Source organism: Oryctolagus cuniculus, chromosome 11 (assembly GCF_051225735.1).
Source record: "Oryctolagus cuniculus isolate XC-2025 breed Fujian yellow rabbit chromosome 11, ASM5122573v1, whole genome shotgun sequence".
Lineage (NCBI taxonomy): Eukaryota > Metazoa > Chordata > Mammalia > Lagomorpha > Leporidae > Oryctolagus > Oryctolagus cuniculus.
The window spans coordinates 17,289,869-17,305,356 of record NC_142877.1 but is presented as its reverse complement, the minus strand read 5'-3'; positions in this window follow the sequence as shown (position 1 = coordinate 17,305,356).

The following is a 15,488-nucleotide window of genomic DNA, read 5'->3' as shown; positions in this document are numbered from 1 at the left end:
TTTCCAACAGAAGGACCAGAGCTGCTTAGACAATTGGTTTTTATGTGGTATGATATTATCTTGGGGTCTGCCTTGCTGCTTTTTCTTTCTTTTTGTTGAAAAATGACTTGAACTGGCTGGTGTTAATAACTGTTTGGTTGTCTTTGGATGACAACTATCTAACAGGGTCTATATTCCTCCTTGCATGTTGACTTTGGTACTGATTTTAATGCAATAGAAAAACCCTGGGGGATGAGGAGAATCCATTAGCATATTGGTCACAAACCCTGTGCTTCCCCTCTTTGTGAAACTCTTCTTCCCCCATGACTGGCTCTGCACCACTTCCTTGTCTTCTGTTACCACCACCACTGTTATTACTTCACAGCTATTACTTCACTGAGCACCTTAATACATAGCCATCGCTAAGTTACACAAGTGTTACACATGCATTGTGTTGTACATAACACGTTACGCATGCATTATTGAATCTGTGCTAGAGACTGTGAATTGTCTTGTCAATTTTGTTAGTCCAGATCCTTTGAGAAGCAGGTACCAAGATGGGCTGCAGTAAGTGTGCAAGTGTTTCACTAGGGAAAATGCCTGTGTGAGAGGAGATAGGAAGGGGGCAACAAAAGACAGGGAGCTAGAGAAGTCCAGGAAAGCCAGCACCTCCAAGCAAAGGAGAGTGAGCAGTGGCTTGTTAGCATTCCAGAGGACACTGCCATCTAGAAAGGTACAGTCTGATGAGGTTCCACAAAGCCATCAGGGAGCCTGTGGGCCAAAGTCTGCCAGTAAAGCAGTCCCTGTCTCTCAGGTCTGGGTCCAATTTTGCACCCTGCCCACATTCAGTCACTTGGATTTCCACATTCAGTCACATTCAGTGGATTTCAAAGCAAAGCAGCTGGGGTTCTCAGCTCCCTGCAGGAGGAAGCCTGCAGATGCACATTCATGTGGCTGCCATGCCAAGATTCACTCCTCCTTTGTAAATAACAGAAGCCTGATTTATTTGGGGTGGCAGACACCTGATGCTGAATGGAAATTTCAGTTCCTCTCCTTCCTTGCAACAAGTATGGCCCTGGGACTGAGTTCTGTTTGATGCAATATAAGCAAGTGCTGTGAGGATCTTTCAGATACATGAAGGGGCTTCAAAAAGTTCATGGAAAATTGCATTGAGAGATAAGTTTATTTTGGTACCCCCTATTTTTAAACTTAATATTTTGTTTATGTTTGAGATCACATTTTTACACCCTAGTCAAAGGCTTAACGGTTCTACTAAATAAGGAACTCAACAAGTATGAAAATAAACAAGGACTATGATGCCCGCAAGTTTTGAAATCCATGCATATGAGGGGGGGTCTTCAAAAAGTTTTTGAAAAATACATACCATGAAAAAATTATGCATGGAATGCAAGAGTTTTTTGGCATCAAAAATAAACTTATCTTTTAATTCTCTTTTTTTCCAAGAATATTTTGAAGTGCCTTTCATAGCCTACTTAAAAAGATCTGGCTTGGCTGGGAGGTGCATCCCTTCTTCTCCTCCCTTTACTTGGGACTGTGGATAAAATAGCTGCAGTCATTTTGTGCCAAGAGGCAATAGGTGAATAATGAAAGGACAGAAAGCAAAGGTCTTTCTCCCTAATGATTAGAGACCTCATATCAGCTGTGGATTGTCTACTTATGCACTTTAACTTGAGAGAAAAACTATGCTTAAGCCATTTAAAAATTTTTTTATATAAAGATTTATTTATTTATTTGAAAGTCAGAGTTACACAGAGAAAGGAGAGGCAGAGAGAGAGAAAGAGAGGTCTTCCATCCGATGGTTCACTCCCCAACTGGCCACAATGGCTGAAGCTGCACTGATCCAAAGCCAGGAGATTCTTCCAGGTCTCCCACATGCGTGCAAGGGGCCTAAGGACTTAGGCCATCTTCTGCTTTCCCAGACCACAGCAGAGAACTGGATCAGAAGTGGAGCAGCCGGGACTCAAACCGACACCCATATGGGATGCTGGCACTGCAGGCGATGGCTTTAACTGCTGCACCACAGCACTGGCCCCTATTACTTTGTTTTTGGTATGTGCAAGCATATCTAGTCCTAATTGATAAAGTTTCTAACCTTTATAATAATCCCACCAAACACATTTATGCCCATTATTTTTTAGATATATTTTATTTATTTATTTGAGAGGTAGAGTAACAGAGAGACGGAGAGACAGAGAGAAAGGTTTTTCATCCGCTGGTTTACTCCCCAAATGGCCACCAACAGCTGGAACTGGGCCAATCTGAAGCCAGGAGCTTCTTCTGGGTCTCCCATGTAGGTGCAGGGGCCCAAGTGCTTGGCCCATCTCCCACTGCTTTGCCAGGCATAGCAGAGAGTTGGATTGGAAGCGGACAACTGGGACTAGAACCAGTGCCTAGATGGGATGCTGGAACCACAGGTGGAGGATTAATTTACTGCACCACCGTGTTGGCCCTTATGTCCATGTTGTAGGGAGGGAAATGAAGCTTAGCATGATTAAGCATTGGAAACTCAATTGAGAGCCCAGGATAGTGCTTACAGTGCTTTTAGCTGCAGATAAACTAACAGTGTTCCTCAAATGTCTCTGGAAATAAGAATTGCCCAGGAAATCTGCTGGATGTACAGCCAGGCCTCCCCCCGGCAATCCTCATTCAGTAGGTCCAGGTGAGGCCCGAGGAGCTATTTTATCTCCATCAGGCAACCCAGGCTCTCTTTATCCTGGGCAAAGAGTGAATCCCAGTGTGGGTGGAGACAAACTCAAGGCGGTTCAAATAGTGAGGGAGTGAACACTTCACCAAGAAGACTGCTGTGAGCACAGACATTATTTGTAGAGCTTATGGATTCTGGGCTCCAATTTTTCTTTTCTTTTTTTTTTTTTAAAGATTTATTTATTTATTTGAAAGACAGTTACAGAGAGTCCTAGTCAGAGAGAGAGAGAGAGAGAGAGAGAAAGTAAGTCTTTATCCGCTGGTTCAGTCACCAGATGATTGCAATGGCTGGAGCTGCACTGATCTGAAGCTAGGAGTCAGGAGCGTCTTCTGGGTCTCCCACATGTTTGCATGGGCCCAAGGACTTGGGCCATCTTCTACTGCTTTCCTGGGCCATAACAGAGAGCTGGATTGGAAGTAGAGCAGCCAGGACTCAAACCGGTGCCCAGATGGGATGCTGGCACTGCAGGTGGCGGCTTTACCTGCTTGGCACAGCGCTTACCCCAAGGTACCAATTTTCATTTATAAAAGGTTTGTCCTGGTGGGTGTTTGTCCTAGTGGTTAAGATTCTGGCATTCTATATTTGAGGGCCTAAATTTGATCTGACTCCTGGTTCCAGCTTCCTGCTAATGCAGACCCCGGGATGGCTCATCAGTTGAGTTCCTGCCACCTGGAATCAGTACCTAGCTACCGAGCCCCAACTGTTGTAAGTATTTGGGAGTGAACTGACAAGTGCGAGCTCTCTGTCTACCAGTCTCTGTCTCTTTCATTCTCTCTCTTCCTCTTTCTCAAGAAAAAAAAAAAAAGTTGGTACATGATTTGTGGGACTAGAGGAAATGCATTTTGAGAAGTTCTCCACAGGACCATCCAGTTTGAAGGACTCTGGCTTAACAGTTAAGGGTACCAGTGTTAGAATATGATGAACTTGTGTTTGAATCCTGATGCAGCCATTTATTTTCCAGGTGATCTCTGGCCGGCTAATTAAGCAATCTGTCTCAGGTTTCATCATTTTCACGTTGAAGAAAATAATAAGGTCTACCCCACAGGATCATTGTGTGGATTAAAAGAGCTAATTTATGCAAAGCTCAAAGCTTTGCATAAATAGGCTCTCAATAAATGGTAACTATTGTTATCAGCATACTTTATGCACACTACTTGCAAACAGTATTGTACAGTTTCATTACTATGGATAATTGATACCAATTGGCGGGAACTAGGATTCTCTATAGCTACTTCTCAAAATGAGTGCAATGGCCTGCGGTCACACAGAAGGTCCCTAAAGGTCTTCCGGACCTGCTCAATGGGTCCCAGCTGCCCCACCTATCTTCCCTTTCTCCTTTTCTGCTGTCAGCCCAAGAATCCTCTCCACGCAATGGCTCTGTTTTCCTGCTTCCCACTCCCTCTTCACACCTTGCAATTTGTATTCTGCTGTTGCTGTTTCCTTGAAAGACTCTCAGCAAGGTCTTCAGTGTCTTCCATGTTGCCAAATTCAATGGGTATTTTAAAGTCCCCATCCCATGTGAGCCTCCTGTTTTTTTTTTTTTTTTTTTTTTTTTTTTTTTTTTTTTTACACTGTTGTTGGCTTATTCCCTATTGGGACTTTCTCTCTTGGTTTCCAGGACTTCACAGTTCTGTTTTTTCTAAGTCTGGGATCAGTTTCTTCTGGTGAAACTTTACCTTTTTCCTCATTATCAACAGCTGTTTTCTGCCCTTGTCAATTCTTCATTTTCTCCTCATTGTGCTTCACTATTCCTTTTCTTTCTCTGACAAGAGCCCACTATCATTGAACTTTTCTAAATTCTAGGTGAATTTTCTGCCTTTTTAGGATATATTTGTCTAATGCAACCTTTCCCCTCTTTCCTCTATGAGGTGAGAATAGTTAAATCAGACCGAAGAAGTCTCTTCAGAGCTCTTCATAGGAGGCCAAGCAAAACCCATGATAATAGGACCTGAATTTTCTGTAGATCAGGCCCCCTCAGATAAACTTAATAGTCCCAAGTTACACTGATATTGGAGATAGAGTCACTGAATGCATTCTCTCAGCTCAGACACCAAGGTCTTATGTCTGGGCTGTGGCTTCTCTGATACTCAGTGCCTTTCAGAGGCAGTTGGGCCCATTCCTGTCAATGACTTGACTTTGGACCTTGCTTTAACCTCTCTGGTTTCAGTTTTGTCATAGATGAAATGCAAGAGTTGAAATAGTTATCTAACTCTGTGGTACCATCATGATTAACTTTGTCATCATTCGTACAACCCTTGATTTCACTCCTAGAAATGCATCCCACAGAAATACTCTCCCAAGTACATGAGGATGTATGCATGCAAGAATGTTTGTATGAACCTCATCAAGAGAGGACTGGTTAAATAACTTAGGGTAATGTTCTAAGCCTGCACTGCCCAGAGTAGACAGTATGCTCTTTGCTACTGGACCACTAGGAGATAAGGAGTTTGAACCAGAACATAATTCAATAAAACACACACAAATACCAGCCGAAGTGAACAGAGTATGTACAAGCATTCTGGTGCAAGCTCATTTCTTAGCTGTTCTCAGTCCAGCAGCAAACGATTTCCAGATCAGTGCCAACTGGTTTACAGCCCACCCTTGGAGTAACACTGCTAAAGCTTAACAAAAATGAGGTGGAGACAGGCGCAAAGAATACCTAACATACTGTCTTAGTGAGTTTTCTGTTACTGTAATAAAGCACCTGAGACCAGGTAGTTGATACAAGTACAAGTTCATTTGGCTCAGCCGGCACCACGGCTCAATAGGCTAATCCTCCACCTAGTGGCGCCGGCACACCGGGTTCTAGTCCCGGTCGGGGCGCCGGATTCTGTCCCGGTTGCCCCTTTTCCAGGCCAGCTCTCTGCTGTGGCCTGGGAGTACAGTGGAGCATGGCCCAAGTGCTTGGGCTCTGCACCCCATGGGAGACCAGGATTAGTACCTGGCTCCTGCCTTCAGATCAGCGCAGTGCGCTGGCCGCAGCGGCCATTGGAGGGTGAACCAATGGGAAAAGGAAGACCTTTCTCTCTGTCTCTCTCTCTCACTGTCCACTCTGCCTGTCAAAAAAAAAAAAAAAGTTTATTTGGCTTATGGTTCAGGAGGCTTGGAAATGTGGGAGCACGGTGCTGCTATCTGCTTGGCATCTGTCCTACTATACCATAGCATCGCAGAGGTGTCACATGCTAACTCAGGTCTCATTCTCTTATTATAAAGCCATTAGTGCCATCCTGGGGACCCCACCTTCATGACTGCATCTAATCCTTTTTGCCTCCAAATACCGTTAGTGTATTAATTTGGTGATTAAGTTTTGAACTTTTGGGATTTTCAAAAAAAGATATACTATTTAAAAGATATACTGTTAGAAGAAAAAAGTATGCCACAGAAGAGTAAGGTGTTTTCAAAATCAGAGCTCTAGGCCAAAAAGGGCTATAAAAGCACACAGATATGCCTGTGGATGCGTGGAATATCTCTGGGACTGGGCTTCAGGATTAACAGTGGTTCTCTCTGGGAGTGCAGCTGGGAGTTCAGGTAAGGCACCTGTTTCATGTTGTCTATCCAGGTTGCTCTCCTATACAGCAGAGTGGCTGGAATCTGTTCTGATTGATGTGTACCCTTCTTGCAACAGTTGTTGAATATTTTGGATGCCTGAGTAGGCATTTTAGTGTAGGGGTTAAGACCTCCACGTTTCACATTAGATTCAACTCCTGTCTCTGGCTTCAGATTCCAGCTTCCTGCTAATGCAGACCATGGGATGCAGTGATGATGGCGTAAGTGATTGGATTCCTGCCAGCCGTAAGGGAGATCTGGATTGAGTTCCTGACTCCTGGCTGTTGCCCCAGTTCAGCCCTGGCTGGCCCTTGTAGGTATTTGGAGAGTGAACAAAAAGGTAGGAGCTCTTTGTCTCTCAAATGAATTAAAATATTTTGAATGTTACTCTTATTACACATTTTTACTTTTTTAGCATTAGAACAATCAAGCAAAAAACATATTTGCAAATGTAAAAACAAACTAGTTCCAGAGAGAATACCAATGCTTCTAGAGCTTCTATTTGCCAGTAAACAAGTGTCCCCTTTTCATTTCTCATGGACATTGTTTCCTTCTGTTCTCGCAGTGGGGTCTGTGAATAAAGCAGCTCTCTCTGCCCTGTGCTCTGGATCTTTTCTGCAGATACATTTATGAGAAGGCATTTTGGTTCACAGCCTAGTGATGAAGAAGGCTCAGGGGCCAGAGGACTGATTATGGTTCTAATTTGCAATTATCCAGTGATTTTTCATGCTGCTCAAGGAATTCTGACTTCCTCCCTGTTTGGGTTGGAGAGTTATAAGGCTCTGATTTGATTGGAGTCGGATAGGCTATGATTATCATAAGCATTTGGCATATTGAGTTGGGAAGTATTGGGCAACAAATGTAAATTACTTTTTTCCATTTTCGCTCTTACACAACTGCATATTTACTGTTTGCGCCGACCCTGAGTAGAAAAGTGAAATGCCTTATCCTGATGGCCTAAAAATGGAAACTGATGAGATGCCTGGATTGTCTCTTTAAACTTAATATGCAAACATAATGCTGATGAAGCAACGCAGAGCTGAGACAACATACCTGGAGCCTGGTAATTTTTGATTCAGGTGTTCTAGGCCAGTCTACTCCGGTTCTTGATAATAAACATTTTTTTTCTTTTAGTTTTATATCTCCATAATAAAAAAAGCTGATTGGCCTTTGTCTTTAGTTTTTGGGAAATATTTTCTAAATTCTTGGTATTTCTTAAATGATAGGAATGGCTTTTTACTCATGGTGGGCCCTGATTGTTTATGCTAAGGAGATGACACTAGATGGGCACTGGCCCTGCCAGAAAGAGGGATGGTGAGATTGGAAGGCTGGGGCTTTGAGCCATGTAGTATCAGTCTGACCTCCAAGAAGAGGGAAGGGGCACAGCCAATGATGCAGTCAGTCATGCTTGCATAATGAAACCCCAGTAAAGACTGACTTTGGATATGTAATCAGGTGGGAAAACTCAAGGGCTATTGTCTAACATGGATGCCAAAGAAACACATTCAAGTGGTAAGCAGAAAGGAATATATTAGGTTTGGCCAAGACAAGAAGCCAAGGTGGTCTTATGACCAAAAACCAGGCTCTCTGAACAACCAGGAGTTACAAGTTCTATAGGGCTTGCTTCTAGCAAAGTTATACATAGTCATTACATTTTAGAGGAATTCTAGGAAATGTTATGCATATTCACACATACCCACTAAGTTATCATGCATACTAAGTTACATACATTCCATGTTCAGTTGCGGCTGGAGATTTAACATTATAATTAGGGGATTTTTGGCTTTCTATGTGACAAAAGTAAAGTTGAGAATGAGATTGTTGCTTATGAGCAGAATCTTTTTTTTTCTTTTTTAAAGATTTATTTATTTACTTGAAAGTCAGAGTTAAACAGAGCGAGAAGGAGATGCAGAAATAGAGAGAGGTCTTCCATCCACTGGTTCACTCTCCAGATGGCCACAACGGCCAGAGCTGTGCCGATCCAAAGCCAGGAGCCAGGAGCTTCTTCCAGGTCTCCCACGTGGGTGCGGGGCCCAAGGACTTCTACTGCTTGCCCAGGCCATAGCAGAGGGCTTCATTGGAAGTGGAGCAGCTGGGACTGGAACCAGCGCCCATATGGGATGCCAGCATTGCAGATGGTGGCTTTATCCACTAAGCCAGAGCAGCGGCCCCATAGGCAGAATCTTCAACCAAGTTGGGAACCAAGTTTTTGTCATCAAGAGGTACCCATTCAGCGCTGAGATGTGTCTTGATCCAGTAAGTTGTGGGTTGCATCTGCCTGCAAGAACATCTGGTTGATTTTAACTAGGATTGAATAGGATTGAGTCCTTTTTCTTTAGGGGGTTGGGTAGGGGTGTCAGAGCGTAGGTGAACTTTCCTGGTTGGCAACCTTTTGTATCACTGTCACGTATCAGTGGGGAAGGAAGACACATCATGACAGATACAGGACAGTGAAAACTTTCATTTGAAACTCTCCAAGATCTTACCCTGTGTTTCCTCCTTTGGCTCCTTCTAATTTGTATCCTTTTGCCATAATAAAACTTTAATTGTAAGTATAGTTCTTGCTTGTGTACTGTGAGTCATTCTAGTGAGTTACTAAACCTGAGTGGATAATGAGAACCCTGATTTTGTAGGCAGCTGGTTAGATGTGAAGGTGATGTGGGGACCCCCAAACTTGTGACTGGTGTCTGAAGCGAAGCCAGTCTTGTGGCTTGTACCCCTCACTGGTGAAGTTTTACCTAAGTTGGGGTAGCATGGCCTCAGAAGTCATTATAATTTCCCTAACCTTTTTTTTTTTTTTCCAAGTAGAGTTATAGACAGTGAGAGAGAGACAGAAAGGTCTTCCTTCTGTTGGTTCACTCCCCTAATGGCCGCTGCGGTCGGCGCTGCACCCATCCGAAGCCAGGAGCTGGGTACTTCCTCCTGGTCTCCCATGTGGATGCAGGGGCCCAAGCACTTGGGCCATCCTCCACTGCCCTCCCGGGCCACAGCAGAGAGCTGGACTGGAAGAAGAGCAATTGGGACTAGTACCTGGCGCCCTAACCGGGACTAGAACCCTGGGTGCTGGCACTGCAGGCGGAGGATTAGCCAAGTGAGCCACGGTGCCGGCCTCCCTAACCTTTCATATAGAAAATTTAAAACCTAAAATTCACAAGAGTAGTACAGTGAAAACCCAGTACCTTTTTACTTTGAGTCTCCAATTTGTTAACCTATTTCCATATTTGCTTTTTTTCTTTCTCCATACAATTTTTTTTCTCTGAACTAATTGAAAATCATAGATATGTCATCCTGAAACACTTCAACATATATCTTCTCAGAACCTGGCCATTCTACTGCATGACCCCAACATCATGATCACACTTAAGAAACCTATCATTGATACAATATTATCTAGTACACCACATTTCATTTTCCCCTATTGTCCCTAAAATATCTCATATTTCTTTCCTTCCAACTTAGGGTCAGTCAAGAATCATGTATTGTGTTTGGTTGGCTTGTTTCCCTGGTTTCCTTTTATCTAAGATTTTATTTTACTTATTTTTTGTCTTTCATGGCATTGACACTTTGGAAAGGGCCAGGCTACTTGTCTTTTTTATTGCCCCAGGATCTGGATATGTCTTGTTATTTTCTCATAATTAGATTTAGATGGGCCAGCGCTGCGGCTCAATAGGCTAATCCGCCTAGTGGCGCCTGCACACAGGGTTCTAGTCCCAGTCGGGGTGCTGGATTCTGTCCCGGTTGCCTCTCTTCCAGGCCAGCTCTCTGCTCTGGCCCAGGAGTGCTGTGGAGGATGGCCCAAGTGCTTGGGCCCTGCACCCCATGGGAGACCAGGAGAAGCACCTGGCTCCTGCCTTCGGATCAGCAACAGTGCGCCGGCCGCAGCACGCCGGCTGCGGCGGCCATTGGAGGGTGAACCAACGGCAAAGGGAGATCTTTCTCGCTGTCTCTCTCTCTCTCACTGTCCACTCTGCCTGTAAAAAAAAAAAAAAAATTAGATGATACATCCTTGGCAGGAATACAAAACTACATCAATGATGTGTTGATGAAAGGTTTGCATTGAAAAAGAAGAAAAAAAACCCCACATCCACAGGGAGGAGCAAATATGCCACACATGTTACACGGAAGAACTGTTTGGGACAAGGGCCAAAGCTTGTGGTGGAGACAATTTTGCAGAACAGGAATGCTGGAGTTACTCATCTTCCTCACTGTCATCTTCTCACTCTTCTTCTCCTTTGTCTTTTTTTTTTTTTTTTTTTAAGATTTATTTACTTATTTGAAAGGCAAAGTAACAGAGAGGCAGAGGTAGAGAGAGAGAGAGAGAGAGGGGTCTTCCTTCCGTTGGTTCACTCCCAAGATGGCCACAATGGCCAGAGCTGCGCTGATCTGAAGCCAGGAGCCAGGAGCTTCTTCCAGTCTCCCACATGTTTGCATGGGCCCAAGGACTTGGGCCATCTTCTACTGCTTTCCCAGGCCATAGCAGAGAACTGGATCGGAAGTGGAACAGCTGGGTCTCAAACCAGCTCCCACATGGGATGCCAGCACTGCAGGTGGTGACCTTACCTGCTACATCACAGTGCCGGCCCCCATCTTCTCACTCTTCTTGGACCATCTTGTTCTAGCCCTGCCCAGGATGAGAGGACATTCCCATGTTCATCTGCCACCCAGCTTGCTTTTCTAAACAAGTACTGATACCCAACTGCTTCTTTTCATCTCAAAGGTGTCTCAAGGATCCTTCACACTTAACAGGTGCAGCACTAAACTTTTGAGTTTCTACCAGCCCCCATGTCCATGAATGGCCCTGCCACACGTAGGTTTATGTGAGCCAGAAATCTGGACGTCATTCCTGATGCTTGCTTTTCTTTGTCTCCTTTTACAGCCAGTCCATCACCCAGTCTTGCTGTTCTGACCACCTGAATAGCTACATATCCATCCACTTTCTCCATCTTCTCTGCCAGCTTAGCCCAATCCACTATTTCTTTCTTTCTTTTTTTTTTTTTTTCCAATCCACTATTTAACCACAGATTCCTAACTGGTGTAGAATTTGTTTAATGTCAAGTAAACCCCATCTTGTCTCTCTGGCTCTCATTTTGGAAGGTGAATTGACTGAATGTGTATGACTAAGCACCTCCTTGATCTTGCAGAATCTGTTGCTCACGAGGTAGTCTGCTAATGGCCGCAAAACCACGCCACTCTTCAGTCTTCCACCTGCAGCCCCTTCAACTCATCGGAAAGTTTCAAAGCAAATGGTTCTAGATCAGGCCATCTCTCTGCTGATTCCTTAAAAATCTTCCTAGCCCTTTGTTGGAATACATTTTGGGTCTGCCCTTGGTTGTGTGTCTGAATTACAATTCCTATTCTCAAAGAAATGCTTCCTTTGCTTGTATCATAGCCTCACTCTTTTTCTGTTGGCACTGGTTCCTTGGCTACCACCTAGACTCCTTTCTGAATCTGCTCTTCATGTAGCAGCCAAGAATCTGATAACATCATCCCTGTACTTCTTGTACTTCATATCCTTTGATGGATTCCCACTGTTTTTTTTTTTTTTTTTTTTTTTTTTTTTGACAGGCAGAGTGGACAGTGAGAGAGAGAGACAGAGAGAGAAAGGTCTTCCTTTGCCATTGGTTCACCCTCCAATGGCCGCCGCTGCAGCCGGCGCACCGCGCTGATCCGATGGCAGGAGCCAGGAGCCAGGTGCTTTTCCTGGTCTCCCATGGGGTGCAGGGCCCAAGCACCTGGGCCATCCTCCACTGCACTCCCTGGCCATAGCAGAGAGCTGGCCTGGAAGAGGGGCAACCGGGACAGAATCCGGCGCCCTGACCGGGACTAGAACCCGGTGTGCCGGCGCCGCAAGGTGGAGGATTAGCCTATTGAGCCACGGCGCCGGCCCCCACTGTTTTTTCTAAGATCAAAATCTTTGCTATGGCTCTTGGTCTCATCTCTGTAGCATCCTTGTTCACCATTATTCTTGTTCTCTGCAGTGTTGCCTTCTCAGTTTCTTCTTTCCCACCCTGACGCTGAATTTTTATTTATTTATTTGAAAGAGAGAGGGAGAGAGAAAGAAAGAGCAAGAGCATACTCTGATTTGCTGATTCACTCTCCCTGTTACCAAAGATGGTTGGAATAAAGGCCCTTGTCTCCCTATAATAAAAGAATTTCAGATGTGAGACAGTAGTGGTAAACAAGCTAGGAAAGTTTAGTGAGGTAGTACATCTGAGAAGCCAGATGTGTAACTGGTCAGAAGAAACAGAGTGCCCAGTCTACACTGACAGTGGGGTTTATATGGTTATGGAGTGTACTTCTTCCCACTGTTTCACCTTCTCCCTCCCTCTTTTGGAATATTGCTGGACAAATGGATTTCTAGATGAGAAATTTGTGAAATTCCTTCCCAAGGTTTTATTGCTCAATGTTATCAGACTGGGTAGCTCACAAAATAGTGCCCTTGCCACCAGGCCAGGAAGATTCTCCTGGGATGTCCAGGTGGGGTGTGTGTGTATGTGGTGGGGAGTGAGACTGGGACCACCTACAAAGTTACTGGGAAGTGGGTAAGACTTTGATGTGCAAATGCTGGGCTGCCTTCAAGGCTTCTATGGCTTCTAAGTTCCTGCAGGAAGGAACATTCTTGTCTTTTCCCTTTATTATTATTTATTATTTATTGTAAGCATTTGAGGATGTCTTCCAACCTAACATCCTCAAATGCTTACAATAGCTGGGGCTGGGCCAGGCTGAGGTCAGGAGGCAGAAGCTTGATCCAGATCTCACATGTGAATGACAAGGAGCCAACTAGCTGCTATCTCCCAGGGTGCACATTAGCAGGAAGGTGGAACTGAAAGTGGAGACAGGACTCAAATATAGGCGCTCTGATACAGGATGCAGATGTCCCAAGTGTCATCTTAACCCCTGCAACAAATGACTGCCTGGCCTTTTGGTTTCTTAAATCCCAAACAATTTCTCGCTCTTCCTGCTCCCCAAGGCGCACACACACACTTGTGTTTTCCTCATGCGTGTTCCTCCTTCACACCTTTGCTTGCTAGCCCTTTCCTCTGTGGAAGCACCCCTGTCACCCCCTACATCTTCAGAGCCCTCGATCCTTTTAGTACTTGTTATGGATTATATTATATTACATTTCTGCAGTTGTTCTGTATTTCACTAAGATCTGTCTCCCTACTTCCAGGCTCTGAAGGACAATGACTGTATCTTCTCCTCCTTGGTAGTCCCAGTAAGTAGCACAGTGCCTGGCACTGTGAACCCTCAATGAATATTTGGGGATGTGTGAATGGTCTCCAGGAGGCTTCATGAGAATTCTGAAGGACATGTGTGTCCATGCAAATGTTAAAGAATTCATTCCATAGTCTCTTACAGTCTTGGTAAGCTTGATAAAATATTATCTATTTTATCTGCTCAATCTGAGTTAGAAAGTCCACGGGGAAATTTTTATTTCAAAGTAGTTCCTATATTTAAACTTAGTGAAAAGGAAGAGCAACCAGCATTTCTTCCATCTTTCCATTATGTCTTGAGCCATCTAAACTCGGAGGGTGGCCTAGGCAGCAAATGAAGTGAGAGGCCATTGATATGCAAATGTGGTCATTAAGATTAGAGGCCACACCCCAGAACTCAGCCTCAGTTCTTTGGAAGTCAAAGCCAATTTGCATTAAAAAATGAATCTCCCTAACTTGAAATTATTCTCAAAGCTATAATGCATAGAAATTAAACTATTAAAAAAATCGAGTTTTCAATGGAATACATTGCTGTTTTCTGAGGAGAAAGCTGGCTGTCTTCCAACATATGGGTTCTATTTGCCTTGTGAAAGGGCTTTTAGGTTATTAAAGATGGGCAGCATTGACCTTGGAGTTCTTTATAGTTTCTCTGGAGCCTAGACACCAAGTAGTCCAGACAAGCGCTGCAGAAGATACTGCTACCAATTTTGGGGTCCGCAGAGATCGCATGATATGTTCAAGACTTGAACTCAAGGCTTCAGATTTTAAGTACTGGGCTTCTTGCCCAACATTGAGACTGGTGTTGTGGTGCAGTGCCATGCTGGCATCTCATACTAGAATGCCAGCTTCAGTCCTGGCTTCGGAGCTTTCAGTCCAGCTTCCTGCCTGTGCCTGGGAAGGCAGCAGCAGATGGACTGAGTGTTTGGGCCCCTGCCAGGCATATAGGAGACCAGGATGGAGTCCTTGCTCCTGGCTCTGGACTCACTCTCCATTTGGGGAGTGAACCAGCAGATGGAAAATCTTTCTGTCCCTTTTCTCCCTCTTTCTCTGTTGCTCTCCTTTTCAAATAAATAAATCATAAAAAAAAATCAACATTGTCTTTTTTTTTTTTTTTTTTTGACAGGCAGAGTGGACAGTGAGAAAGAGAGAGACAGAAAGGTCTTCCTTTACCGTTGGTTCACCCTCCAATGGCTAGCACGCTGCGGCCGGTGCACCGCGCTGATCCGAAGCCAGGAGCCAGGTGCTTCTCCCATGCGGGTGCAGGACCCAAGGACTTGGGCCATCCTCCACTGCCTTCCCGGGCCACAGCAGAGAGCTGGCCTGGAAGAGGGGCAACCGGGACAGAATCTGGCGCCCTGACTGGGACTAGAACCCGGTGTGCCAGCGCTACAGGCAGAGGATTAGCCTATTGAGCCGCAGCCCGGCTAACATTGTTTTTTAAACAAACCAAATCCTCTGAAGGGCTGTGATTCTCTTTTGAGCAGAGACCAAACCAGTCAGTGTTGCTCCTATCTACACTTTGCCCTCTAGATTCCACAGGAGCTTTGGAATGTGTTTCTAATCTCACAGGAAAGAGGCAAAGCAAATTCCTTCTAGTAATATCAAGAAGGTGATGTGTCTTTCATCTGTCCTGCTGCCTAAATCTGGTTTCACAGAAAATCTCCAAAATGCTCTAAAGTCACTTCGATGGCCAGATGCCAGAGTCAGAATTGATGACTTGAGAGAGGAACAGAGCTTCTGTGATGATCAGGGGATAATGCCATGTGGCTGCTGAAGCCGAGTTTGGCTCCCTGCAAACCTCTGCCCTGGTTGCCAGCATCATCTCCTACTGCTGATGGATGATGCCCCAGCAGCTCCCGTCCTTGTGGACTGCTCTCATTTCTGTTTTGAACCTGTAGTTGGGTAGCCCTTGGAATTAGAATGTTGTCTTCTGATTCAGAGGATTCTTTTCTGCCACAGGGCGACTGAAGGAGGCATGTACTGGTTAGGACTGTAGGTGTTCTGTTCACCAGCTCTGTAGTCTG